The sequence below is a fragment of the Melanerpes formicivorus genome, unplaced genomic scaffold (genome assembly GCF_026170545.1).
Source record: "Melanerpes formicivorus ecotype bairdi unplaced genomic scaffold, bMelFor1.0.p_v2 SCAF_2106, whole genome shotgun sequence".
NCBI lineage: Eukaryota > Metazoa > Chordata > Aves > Piciformes > Picidae > Melanerpes > Melanerpes formicivorus.
Genome location: NW_027144457.1, coordinates 182 through 12,839, shown reverse-complemented (window position 1 = coordinate 12,839; position 12,658 = coordinate 182). Strand labels below are relative to the sequence as shown.

At 64.4% G+C, this 12,658-nt stretch overlaps 1 pseudogene; it reads right to left on the bottom strand.

Moving 5' to 3' along the window:
- LOC137461416 (glycogen phosphorylase, muscle form-like) overlaps nt 1–11,929 on the bottom strand; it is a 30,507-nt pseudogene extending 18,578 nt beyond the window's left edge.
- Nucleotides 11,930–12,658: the final 729 nt, after the last annotated feature.

The following is a 12,658-nucleotide window of genomic DNA, read 5'->3' as shown; positions in this document are numbered from 1 at the left end:
CAAAGGGACCCAAAATGGACCCAAAATGAACCAAAGGGACCCAAAAGGGACCAAAGGGACCCAAAATGGATCAAAATGGGACCAAAATGGACCAAAGTGACCCAAAATGGACCAAAGGGACCCAAAATGGACCCAAAAGGGACCAAAGGGACCCAAAATGGACCAAAAGGGGACCAAAAGGACCCAAAATGGACCCAAAATGGAGCAAAAAGACCCAAAATGGATCAAAGTGACCCAAAATGGACCAAAAGGGGACCAAAAGGACCCAAAATGGACCCAAAATGGAGCAAAAAGACCCAAAATGGACCAAAGGGACCCAAAATGGACCAAAGGGACCCAAAATGGATCAAAGTGACCCAAAATGGACCAAAGGGACCTGAAATGGGCCAGAAGTGACCCAAAGTGGACCAAAGGGACCCAAAGTGGACCAAAATGGGATCAAAAGGACCCAAAATGGACTAAAAGGACCCAAAATGGACAAAGTGACCCAAAGAGGAACAAAAGGGGACCAAAATGACCCAAAATGGACCAAAGTGACCCAAAATGGACCAAAAGGGGACCAAAGGGACCCAAAATGGACCAAAAGGACCCAAAATGGACCAAAAGGGGACCAAAAGGACCCAAAATGGACCCAAAAGGGATCAAAGGGACCCAAAATGGATCAAAGTGACCCAAAATGGACCAAAGGGACCTGAAATGGGCCAGAAGTGACCCAAAGTGGACCAAAGGGACCCAAAGTGGACCAAAATGGGATCAAAAGGACCCAAAATGGACTAAAAGGACCCAAAATGGACCAAAATGGGATCAAAAGAACCCAAAATGGACTAAAAGGACCCAAAATGGACCAAAGTGACCCAAAATGGACCAAAAGGACCCAAAATGGACCAAAAGGGGACCAAAGGGACCCAAAATGGACACAAAATGGACCAAAGGGACCCAAAATGGACCAAAATAGGATCAAAAGGACCCAAAATGGACTAAAAGGACCCAAAATGGACCAAAAGGGGATCAAAAGGACCCAAAATGGACCAAAGTGACCCAAAATGGACCAAAAGGACCCAAAATGGACCAAAAGGGGACCAAAGGGACCCAAAATGGACCCAAAATGGACCAAAGGGACCCAAAATGGACCAAAATAGGATCAAAAGGACCCAAAATGGACTAAAAGGACCCAAAATGGACCAAAATGGGATCAAAAGGACCCAAAATGGACCAAAGTGACCCAAAATGGACCAAAAAGGACCCAAAATGGACCAAAAGGGGACCAAAGGGACCCAAAATGGGCCAGAAGTGACCCAAAGTGGACCAGAATGGGATCAAAAGGACCCAATATGGACCAAAGGGACCCAAAGGGGACCAAAAGGGGATCAAAAGGACAGAAATGGACCAAAATGACCCAAAATGGACCAAAAGGACCCAAAATGGACCAAAGTGACCCAAAGCGGACCAAAAGGGGACCAAAGTGAGCCAAAATGGACCAAAGGGACCCAAAATGGACCAAAAGGGGACCAAAAGGGGATCAAAAGGACAGAAATGGACCAAAATGACCCAAAATGGAGCAAAGGGACCCAAAATGGACCAAAGTGATCCAAAATGGAGCAAAAAGGGGACCAAAGGGACCCAAAATGGACCCAAAATGGACCCAAAATGGACCAAAAAGACCCAAAGTGGACCAAAAAGAGCCAAAATGGACCAAAGTGACCCAAAAGGGATCAAAAGGGATCAAAAGGACCCAAAGTGGAGCAAAACTGAGCCAAAAAGGACCAAAATGCCCCCGAAGTGAGCCCGCTCCGCCCCCCTCCCCCTCCCCCGCTCCGCCCCCTCCCCGCCCCGCTCCGCCGCCCCGTCTCCGCCCCCTCCTCTCCCCGCCCCCGCCCCGCCCCCGCCCCGCCCCGCCGCGCCCCGTCCCCGCTCACGTCGAGGAAGCGCTGGTTGATCTCGTAGATGATCTGCAGGTGCCGGGGGCAGCAGCGCCTCCAGCAGGTGCAGCGGCCAGCGCTCCAGCGCCTCGGGCAGCACCGTGTGGTTGGTGTAGGCGCAGGTGCGCACCGTCAGCTCCCACGCCTGGGGGGGCACACGCGCGGCACACCCACGCTGGGGTGGGGGGGCCGCCCCGCTCCGCGGCCACCGGCCCCGCGGCCACCTGCCCCCCCCGAGCCGGCTAACAGACACCCGCCCCGCGGCCACCGGCCCCGCGGCCACCTGCCCCCCCCGAGCCGCCCCACAGCCACCGGCCCCACGGCCACCTGCCCCCCCCCGAGCCGCCCCACAGCCACCGGCCCCACGGCCACCTGCCCCCCCCGAGCCGGCTAACAGACACCCACCCCGCGGCCACCGGGCCCCGCGGCCACCTGCCCCCCCCCGAGCCGCCCCACAGCCACCGGCCCCACGGCCACCTGCCCCCCCCAGAGCCAGCCAACAGACACCCACCCCGCGGCCACCCGCCCCCCCGGAGCCGCCCCCACGGCCACCTGCCCCACGGCCATCCGCCCCCGCGGCCACCCCGCCCCCCAGAGCCAGCCAACAGACACCCACCCCCGCGGCCACCTGCCCCCCCCGAGCCGCCCCACGGCCACCTGCCCCGCGGCCACCCGCCCCCGCAGAGCCGTCCCACAGCCACCCGCCCCGCGGCAACCAGCCCCGCGGCCACTCACCCCATGGCCACTCACCCCACGGCCACCCGCCCCCCCAGAGCCAGCCCACGGCCACCCACCCCACAGCCACCTGCCCCCCAGAGCTGGCCCACTGCCATCCACCCCATGGCCACCCACCCCACAGCCACCTGCCCCCCAGAGCCAGCCCACGGCCACTACCCCACAGCCACCCGCCCCCCAGAGCTGGCCCACTGCCACCCACCCCCATGGCCACTCACCCCACGGCCACCCGCCCCCCCAGAGCCAGCCCACGGCCACCACCCCACGGCCACCCGCCCCCCAGAGCTGGCCCACTGCCACCCACCCCATGGCCACCCACCCCCACGGCCATCCGCCCCCCAGAGCCAGCCCACGGCCACTACCCCACAGCTATCCGCCCCCCAGAGCTGCCCCACAGCTACCCACTCCACAGCCACCCACCCCGCGGCCACCCACCCCACAGAGCCACCCCACGGCCACCCAGCCCATAGCCACCCAGCCCATAGCCACTCGCCCCATGGCCACCCGCCCTGTGGCCACCTGCCCCCCAGAGCTGCCCCACAGCCACCCACCCCATGGCCATCTGCCCCCCAGAGCTGCCCCGCAGCCACCCACCCCACAGCCAACTGCCCCCCAGAGCTGGCCCACTGCCACCCACCCCACAGACACCCGCCCCCCAGAGCTGCCCCATGGCCACCCACCTCCACAGCCACCCACCCCCCAGAGCGGCCCCACAGCCACCCAACCAGCCCACTGCCACCCACCCCACAGCCACATGCCCCACAGGCACCCACCCCTACAGCCACCCACCCCCGCGGCCACCTGCCCCCCAGAGCTGCCCCCACAGCCACCCCGCCCCTGCAGCCACCTGCCCCCCCAGAGCTGCCCCACAGCCACCCGCCCTGCAGCCACCTGCCCCCACGGCCACCCCGCAGCCACTAGCCCCATGGCCACCTGCCCCCCAGAGCCAGTCCGCGGCCACCCCTGCAGCCACCCAACCTGCAGCCACCCAACCACCCCACGGCCATCTGCCCCATGGCCACCCACCCCCCAGAGCCAGCCCACAGAGAGCTGCTCCCAGGGCGTCCCTTGGCTCTTGGGGGTGCCCCTGCCCCATCTCATAGCCAGGGGTCCCCCCGGCCCCTCAGATCCCAGGCCTCTGGGCCCCCACGCTCGGGGGGGGGCCACCCCGTAGCGCCCCCAGCCCCACCTTGTCCCAGCCCAGCTGCTCCTCGTCCACCAGGATCCGCATCAGCTCCGGGATGGCCAGGGCCGGGTGGGTGTCGTTGAGCTGGATGGCGACCTGGGGGCACAGCGACCGTGGGGAGGGGGGGACAGTGAGGAACAATGGAGACAGAGAGGGACAAATGGGACCAGGAAGGTGGCAGCAGGGAGCAGGAGAGGCCAGGAGGGGGCAGGAGGGAGCAGGAGGGGGGCAGGAGGGGGGCAGGAGGGGCCAGCAGAGGCCAGGAGGGGGCAGCAGGGGACAGGAGGTGATATCAGGAAGCAGGAGAGGCCTGGAGGGGGCAGCAGAGGACAGGAAGTGACAGCAGGGAGCAGAAGGGGGCAGCAGAGGACAGGAGGTGACAGCAAGGAGCAGGAGAGGCCAGGAGGGGGCAGCAGGGGACAGGAGAGGCCAGGAAAGGGCAGCAGAGGACAGGAGAGGCCAGAAGGGGGCAGCAGAGGACAAGAGATGACAGCACGGAGCAGGAGGGGGCAGCAGAGGACAGGAAGTGACAGCAGGGAGCAGGAGAGGCCAGGAGGTGACAGCAGGGAGCAGGAGAGGCCAGGAGGGGGGCAGCAGGGAGCAGGAGGGGGGCAGCAGAGGACAGGAGGTGACAGCAGGGAGCAGGAGGGGGCTGGGAAGGGGCAGCAGGGATCAGGAGAGGCCAGGAGGGGGCAGCAGAAGACAGGAGGGGACAGCAGGGAGCAGTAGAGGCCAGGAGGGGGCAGCAGGGAGCAGGAGGGGGCAGCAGGGCCCGGGGCAGGCCCTGGCTCTGTCACCTTGTCAGGGAAGCTGTCGAAGGACTTCCTCACGGGGGTCCCTGCTGCCGAACTTGGCGGACTTGAAGCGCCGGATGATGTCGTGCAGGGTGGCAGCCACCACGAAGTACTCCTGCTTCAGGCGCAGCTCCTTGCCCCTCAAAGAACTGGGGGGGGACACCCTGTGACGTCATTATGGGGACCCCCAGGCCCCTGGGGACCCCCACCCCTGCCTTCACCCCACCCACACACAGACCCCAGACCCACAGGGACCTGGTGGACGTTCTCCAGCCTCTTTAGGACGTCCCTCAAGCCCAATGGGGACCCCCCTCCAGCCCCACAGGGATACCCTCAGCCCCATGGGGATGCCCCCAGCCCCACAGGGATCCCCCCAGCCCCACGGGGATGCCCCCAGCCCCCTCACATTGTCGTTGGGGGTACAGCACACGAGAGATGTTCTCAGCCAGGTTCCGGTCCAGCACCGCTCTGGACGTAGCCTCCCACATTGACTGAGGGAGGGGAGAGGACAGAGAGGCTCAGGGGGATCCGGGGGGACCCCTGGGGGGCAGTTAGTGGGGGGCTGGGAGGGTTTAAGGGGGGAATAAAGGGCAACGTTTGGGGTCTAGGGCAGGTATTTGGGGGGACCAAGGGGAAGAATTTGGGGCTGGGGGGAGGTTGGGGGGGCGAGGAGGGGATTTTGGAGGGGTCTTTGGGGGCGGGAGGTTGCCTGAGGAGGGATTTGGGGGCCTGAGGGGGGGGTATTTGGGCTCTGGGAGGGGGTATGGGGGTCCTAAGGGGGTCATTAATGGGGCAACTTGGGCCTGGGGGAGGTGTGTGGGGTCCTGGAGGGAGTCTTGGGGGTCCAGGGGAAGGTCCTGGATTGGTTATTTGGGGTCTGGGGGAGTATTTGAGGACTGGGGGGGGATTTTGGGGGGTCCTGGCTAGGGCTACTATGGGGTCTGAGGGGGTGGTTGGAGGCTGGGGGGATTTGGGGTCTGGAGGGCTATTATGGGGGTGCTGGGGGAGGCTCCTAGGGGGTCTGGGGTGGGGATTTGGGGGCTGAAGGAACTCAAGGGAGGGTATTTGGGGGTACAGGGGGAGGGGGTTGGGGCTCTTGGGGGGGAATAAAGGAGGCAGTTTGGGTCTGGGGGGGGCTTTGGGGTGATATTGGGGGTCCTGAGGGGGGTCTTAAGGAATATCTGGGGGGCTTGAGAGGGTCCTGGATGGGGTATTTGGGGACAGGGGGAGGATATGGGGGTCTGGGGGAGGATTTAGGGGTCTGGGGGCACTCACAGTCCTTGAGGTTGAAGTCGTTGGGGGCCCTGGCAGACCACAGCCGCATGGTGTTGACGGTGTTGTTGCGGTAGCCTGGCACCGGCGTGTCGTAGGGCAGGGCCAGCACCACCTGCCGGGGGGGGTGGGGAGGTGAGGACGCCCCAGGGCTCCCAGATAACCTCCCTGGACCCAACCTGACTCAACCAGACCCAACTCAACCCAATACGACCCAACCAGACCCAACCAGGCCAAAACCAACCCAACTAGACCCAACCTGACTCAACCCGACCCAACCTGATCCAACCAGACCAAACCGAACCAGACTCAACCAGACCCAACAAGACCCAACCTGACCCAACCAGACACAAACCAGACTCAACCCATCCCGACCCAACCCGACCCATCCTGACCCAACCCGACCCAACCCTACCCATCCCGACCCGACCCAACCCGACCCATCCTGACCCATCCCGACCCATCCCGACCCAACCCAACCCATCCCGACCCAACCCTACCCATCCCGACCCGACCCAACCCGACCCATCCCGACCCATCCCGACCCATCCCAACCCAACCCAACCCATCCCGACCCAACCCTACCCCATCCCGACCCGACCCAACCCAACCCCATCCCGACCCAACCAGACCCATCCCGACCCATCCCGACCCATCCCAACCCAACCCGACCCATCCCGACCCAACCAGACCCATCCCGACCCGACCCAACCAGACCCATCCCGACCCATCCCGACCCATCCCAACCCAACCCAACCCATCCCGACCCAACCCTACCCATCCCGACCCGACCCAACCCAACCCATCCCGACCCAACCAGACCCATCCCGACCCATCCCGACCCATCCCAACCCAACCCAACCCATCCCGACCCAACCAGACCCATCCCGACCCGACCCAACCCAACCCATCCCGACCCATCCCGACCCAACCCGGCCAGACTCATCCCGAACCAACTTGACCACACCTGACCACAACCCAACCCAATGCGACCCATCCCGACCCAACCAGACCAAACCCAACCCAACCAGACCACACCCCAACCCAACCTGACTCAACCAGACCCAACCAGACCCAACCTGACCCAACCCAACCCAACCTGACTCAACCAGACCAGACCCAACCCAACCTGACCCAACCCGACCCAACCAGACCCAACCCAACCCGACCCAACCCGACCCAACCCGACCCAACCCGACCCATCCCGACCCATCCCGACCCCAACCCGACCCAACCCGACCCAACCCAACCCAACCAGACCCAACCCCAACCCAACCCCGACCCAACCAGACCCCAACCTGACTCAACCAGACCCAACCCGACCCAACCCGTCCCAACCCGACCCAACCCGACCCGACCCAACCAGACCCAACCCGACCCAACCCAACCCGACCCAACCCGACCCAACCCGACCCATCCCGACCCATCCCGACCCAACCCGACCCAACCAGACCCAACCCCAACCCAACCCGACCCAACCAGACCCAACCTGACTCAACCAGACCCAACCCGACCCAACCCGACCCAACCAGGCCCAACCGGACCCAACCAGACCCAACCAGACCCAACCTGACCCAACCTGATTCAACCAGACTCAACCAGACCCAACCCGACCCAACCTGACTCAACCTGACTCAACCAGACCCAACCCGACCCAACCAGGCCCAACCCGACCCAACCAGACCCAACCCGACCCAACCAGACCCAACCCAACCCAACCTGACCTAACCAGACCCAACCTGACCCAACCCGACCCAACCCGACCCAACCCAACCCAACCCAACCCATCCCGACCCAACCCGACCCAACCCAACCCAACCCGACCCAACCCAACCCAACCCGATCCAACCCGACCCCAACCCAACCAGACCCAACCCGACCCAACCTGACTCAACCAGACCAGACCCAACCCAACCAGACCCAACCGGACCCAACCAGACCCAACGCGACCCAACCTGACTCAACCAGACCCAACCTGACCCAACCCGGCTCAACCAGGTCCAACCCGACCCAACCCAACCCGACCCAACCCGACCCGACCCAACCCGACCCAACCCAACCAGACCCAACCCGACCCAACCAGACCCAACCCAACCCGACCCAACCCGACCCAACCCGACCCAACCCAACCAGACCCAACCCGACCCAACCAGACCCAACCCAACCCGACCCAACCAGACCCATCCCGACCCATCCCGACCCAACCGGACCCAACCAGACCCAACGCGACCCAACCTGACTCAACCAGACCCAACCTGACCCAACCTGATTCAACCAGACTCAACCAGACCCAACCCGACCCAACCTGACTCAACCTGACTCAACCAGACCCAACCCGACCCAACCAGGCCCAACCCGACCCAACCAGACCCAACCCGACCCAACCAGACCCAACCCAACCCAACCTGACCTAACCAGACCCAACCTGACTCAACCAGACCCAACCCGACCCAACCTGACTCAACCAGACCCAACCTGACCCAACCCGACCCAACCAGACCCAACCTGACCCAACCTGACTCAATCAGACCCAACCAGGCCCAACCCGACCCAACCTGACTCAACCAGACCCAACCAGACCCAACCAGACCCAACCTGACCCAACCAGACCCAACCAGACCCAACCTGACCTAACCAGACCCAACCTGACTCAACCAGACCCAACCCGACCCAACCTGACTCAACCAGACCCAACCTGACCCAAACCTGACCTAACCAGACCCAACCTGACTCAACCAGACCCAACCCGACCCAACCTGACTCAATCAGACCCAACCAGACCCAACCAGACCCAACCTGACCCAACCAGACCCAACCAGACCCAACCCGACCCAACCTGACCCAACCAGACCCAACCAGACCCAACCAGATTCCACCAGATCCAACCCAACCCAACTCATCCAACTTCAACTCAACCAAACTCAACCAGAACTCAACCCACCCTGCTCCTTCCCTGATGCCCCTCAGGCCCCCTCCCCCCCTCCCCCAGGCCCCTCCCCCATCCCTCAGGCCCCTCCCCCCCCGCCCCCCAGGCCCCGCCCCACCTGTGTGTCCAGCCAGCGCGCCCCCTGGGGGCCGTGCTCGACGCGGCCGTAGAAGTGGACGGGGATGGTGTACTCCGGCCTGGCCTTCTCCCAGGGGTTGCCGTAGCGCAGCCAATCGTCTGCCTCCTCCACCTGGGGGGGGGGGGAGGGGTCCACGGGGCTGAGACAAACCACATCTGATCCCCCGACACCCCCCCCCCAAACAGCACCCTCCCCCAGCCCCACCCGAGACAGCCAAGAGCCTACCCAGGACCCCCCTGTGACCCCCAACCCCTCTTCCCCATCCAGGGGCATCCAAGACCCCCCCCCCAGGACCCCCAAACCTCTCCTCTGACCCCCCAGGGCACCCCCCTGGAACCCCAAACTTCTCTGTCCCCCACAACCCCACTCAAGACCCCCAACCCTCTGCCCCCCAGGACCCCCAAACCTCTCCTCTGCCCCCCCAGGACCCCCCCCAGAACCCCAAACTTCTCTGTCCCCCAGGACCCCACCCAAGACTCCCAAACCTCGGACCCCACGACCCCACCCAGGACCCCCAAACCTCTCCTCTGACCCACCAGGACCCCCCCCCCAGAACCCCAAACTTCTCTGTCCCTCACAACCCCACTCAAGACCCCCAACCCTCTGCCCCCCAGGACCCCCAAACCTCTCCTCTGACCCCCCCAGGATCCCCCCCCTGGAACCCCAAACTTCTCTGTCCCCCAGGACCCCACCCACGACTCCCAAACCTCGGCCCCCCAGGACACCCCCACCCCCTAGGACCCCCAAACCTCTCCTCTGCCCCCCACGACCCCACTCAGGACCCCCAGACCTCGGGCCCCCCAGGACCCCCCCCCAGCACCCCAAACCTCTCCTCTGCCCCTCAGGATCCCCCTCAGGACCCCCAGACCTCGGGCCCCCAGGACCCCCCCCTCAGGACCCCCAACCCTCTCCTCTGCCCCTCAGGATCTCCCCCCTCAGGACCCCCAAACCTTTGGCCCCCATGACCCCCCCCACGACCCCCAAACCTCTGCCCCCCAGGACCCCCCCCAGCACCCCAAACCTCTCCTCTGCCCCCCCCAGCACCCCTAAACCTCTTCTCTGCCCCCCAGGACCCCCGCCCCCAGCACCCCTAAACCTCTTCTCTGCCCCCAAACGACCCCATTCAGGACCCCCAAACCTCTCCTCTGCCCCTCAGGATCCCCCCCCTCAGGACCCCCAAACCTTTGGCCCCCAGGATCCCCCCCATCACCCCCAAACCTCTCCTCTGCCCCCCAGGACCCCGCCCCCAGCACCCCTAAACCTCTTCTCTGCCCCCAGGACCTCCCCCCCCCACCAGGGCTCTGTGGCCCCTTTTCCACCCCCACGAGAACCTCCCCCCCCCTCCCCCGACCCCCTACCCATCTCAGCCCCCCCCCCCCCCAAAGACCCCTTCAGGGCGCTCCCCCCCTCCCCCCATCTCCCCCTCCCCATCCCATCACTCGCTCCCCAAACCCTTCCCTCCTCTGCCCTCTCCCTCCCACCCCGCGGCCTCCCGCGAGCCCCTCCCCCCTCCGCCGGCCCCGCCCCCTCCCCTCCGGCCCCGCCCCCCTCCCGGCGCCCCCTCCCCACCTGCCAGCCCCCCAGGATGCGCTGGTTGAAGATGCCGAACTCGTAGCGGATGCCGTAGCCGTAGGCAGCCAGGCCCAGGGTGGCCATGGAGTCCAGGAAGCAGGCTGGGGAAGGGGGGGGGGGGTGAGGGGCGTGGGCTGAGGCCCCCCCCCCCAGACACGAGACAAAAGGGGGACACCCCCCCCCAAGGTTCTCAGGGACCCCTGGATACCCTCCCCCTCTCCCTGCCTCATTCAGAGCTTCCCTCCCACAGGGCGAGGGGAGAACCCCCCCTGGAAACGGGGGGGGAGCAGCTCAGACCCCCAGGACTCCCCCCAGAACCACCCCCTCGCCCCCCAGGACCCGCAGGACCCCCCCCTCAAATCCCACCGGATCCCCCCCTGACCCCCCCTGAGTCTCTCAGCACCCCGCAAGACCCCTCCCAGAGACCCCAAACCTCCTGAGACCCCTCCAGGACCCCCCAGGATCCTTCCACAACAACCGAGGACCCCCAAGACCTTTCCAGGTGCTCACCAGGACCCCCCCAAGACCCTTCCCAGGACCCCCCCCAAGACCCCTTTAAGCCCCCCTAGGACCCCTCAAAGTCCTTCCAGGAGCCCCAAAGACCCCCAGGACCTTCCAGGACCCCCCCAAGACCCCCCAAGACCCCTCCCAGGACCCCCCCAAGACCCCCCAAGACCCCTCCCAGGACCTCCCCAAGGACCCCCTAAGCCCCCCTAGGACCCCTCAAAGTCCTTCCAGGAGTCCCAAAGGACCCCCAGGACCTTTCCAGGACCCCCCAAGACCTCCTCAAAACCCTTCCAGGACCCCCCCCCAGGATCCCCTAGACCTCCCCCCCCCCCACCCAGGACCTCCCCAGGCCCCCCAGCCCCCTCCCCCGGCCTCCACCTGCCAGCCTCCCCAGGCCGCCGTTGCCCAGCCCTGCATCCTCCTCGATCTCCTGCAGCTCCTCCATGTCCAGCCCCAGCTGGGGGTGGGGGGGGCAAATAAAAAGAGGGGGGGGGTCAGGTGGGGGACCCCCAAACCCCCCTCCGAACCACGAGGGACCCCCAGGAGCCTCTCCCAGACCAGGAGGGAGCCCAAAACCTCCTCCTGGAGCAGCCCAGAACTTCCCTGCCCTGGACCAGGGATGCTCTGCAGCCCCAGTCCCACCCCACCCCCACCCCGCGGGGTTCCCTTTCTCTCCCCCATTTCCCCCCCTCCTCGTGACTCCTCCTAGCCCCCCCCAGAGCCCCCCCAGAGCCCCCTCAGCACCTGGTAGATGGCCTCATCGCAGGAGCTCTGCAGCCCCAGGTTCACCATCGTGTTCTGCAGGGTCCTGCCCATGTAGAACTCCAGGGACAGGTAGTAGATGCGCTGGGGGAGGGGCGGAAAGGGGGAGGGGGGAGGTCACACTTGGGGGACCACCCCCCCCCCCTCGGGACCCTCCATAGCCTCTCAGAACCTTCTGACCCCACAGCTCCCCCCCAAAAAAGGGCCCAGGAGGAGCCCAGAAGCCCCCAAAAGGGAGCCCAAAGCAGCCCAGAAAGGGACCCCCCCAAACACCCCAGAAAGACCCCCCCCCAAAACACCCCAAAGGGCGCCAGAAGGGACCCCAAAAAGAGCCCAAAAAGGAGCCCAAATGAGCACGAAGGGACCCCCAAAAAGACCCCTAAAGGACCCCAGGAGAGACCCCAAAAGAAGCCCAAAAGGGAGCCCAAAAAAGGGACCCCCAAAACACCTCCAAAAGACCTCAAAACCACCCCAAAAAGGAGCCCATAAAAGGAGCCCAAAAGGACCCCAAAAGAGCCCTAAAAGGACCACCCAAAGAGCCCAAAACCACCACAAAAGAGCCCAAAAGAGCCCAAAAGAGCCCAAACCACCCAAAAGACCTCAAACCACCCCAAAAGAGCCCCAAAAGGACCCAAAAAGATCTCAAACCACCCCAAAAGACCCAAATGACCCCAAAAGAGCCCAAAACACCCAAAAGACCCTCAAACGACCCCAAAAGACCTCAAATCCACCCAAAAAGAGCACAAAAGACCCCAAAAGACCCCAAAACCACCCCAAAAGACCCCAGAACCACACAAAAGAGCCCAAAAGGCTCAAACCAGCCCAAAACACTCCAAAGACCCCAAA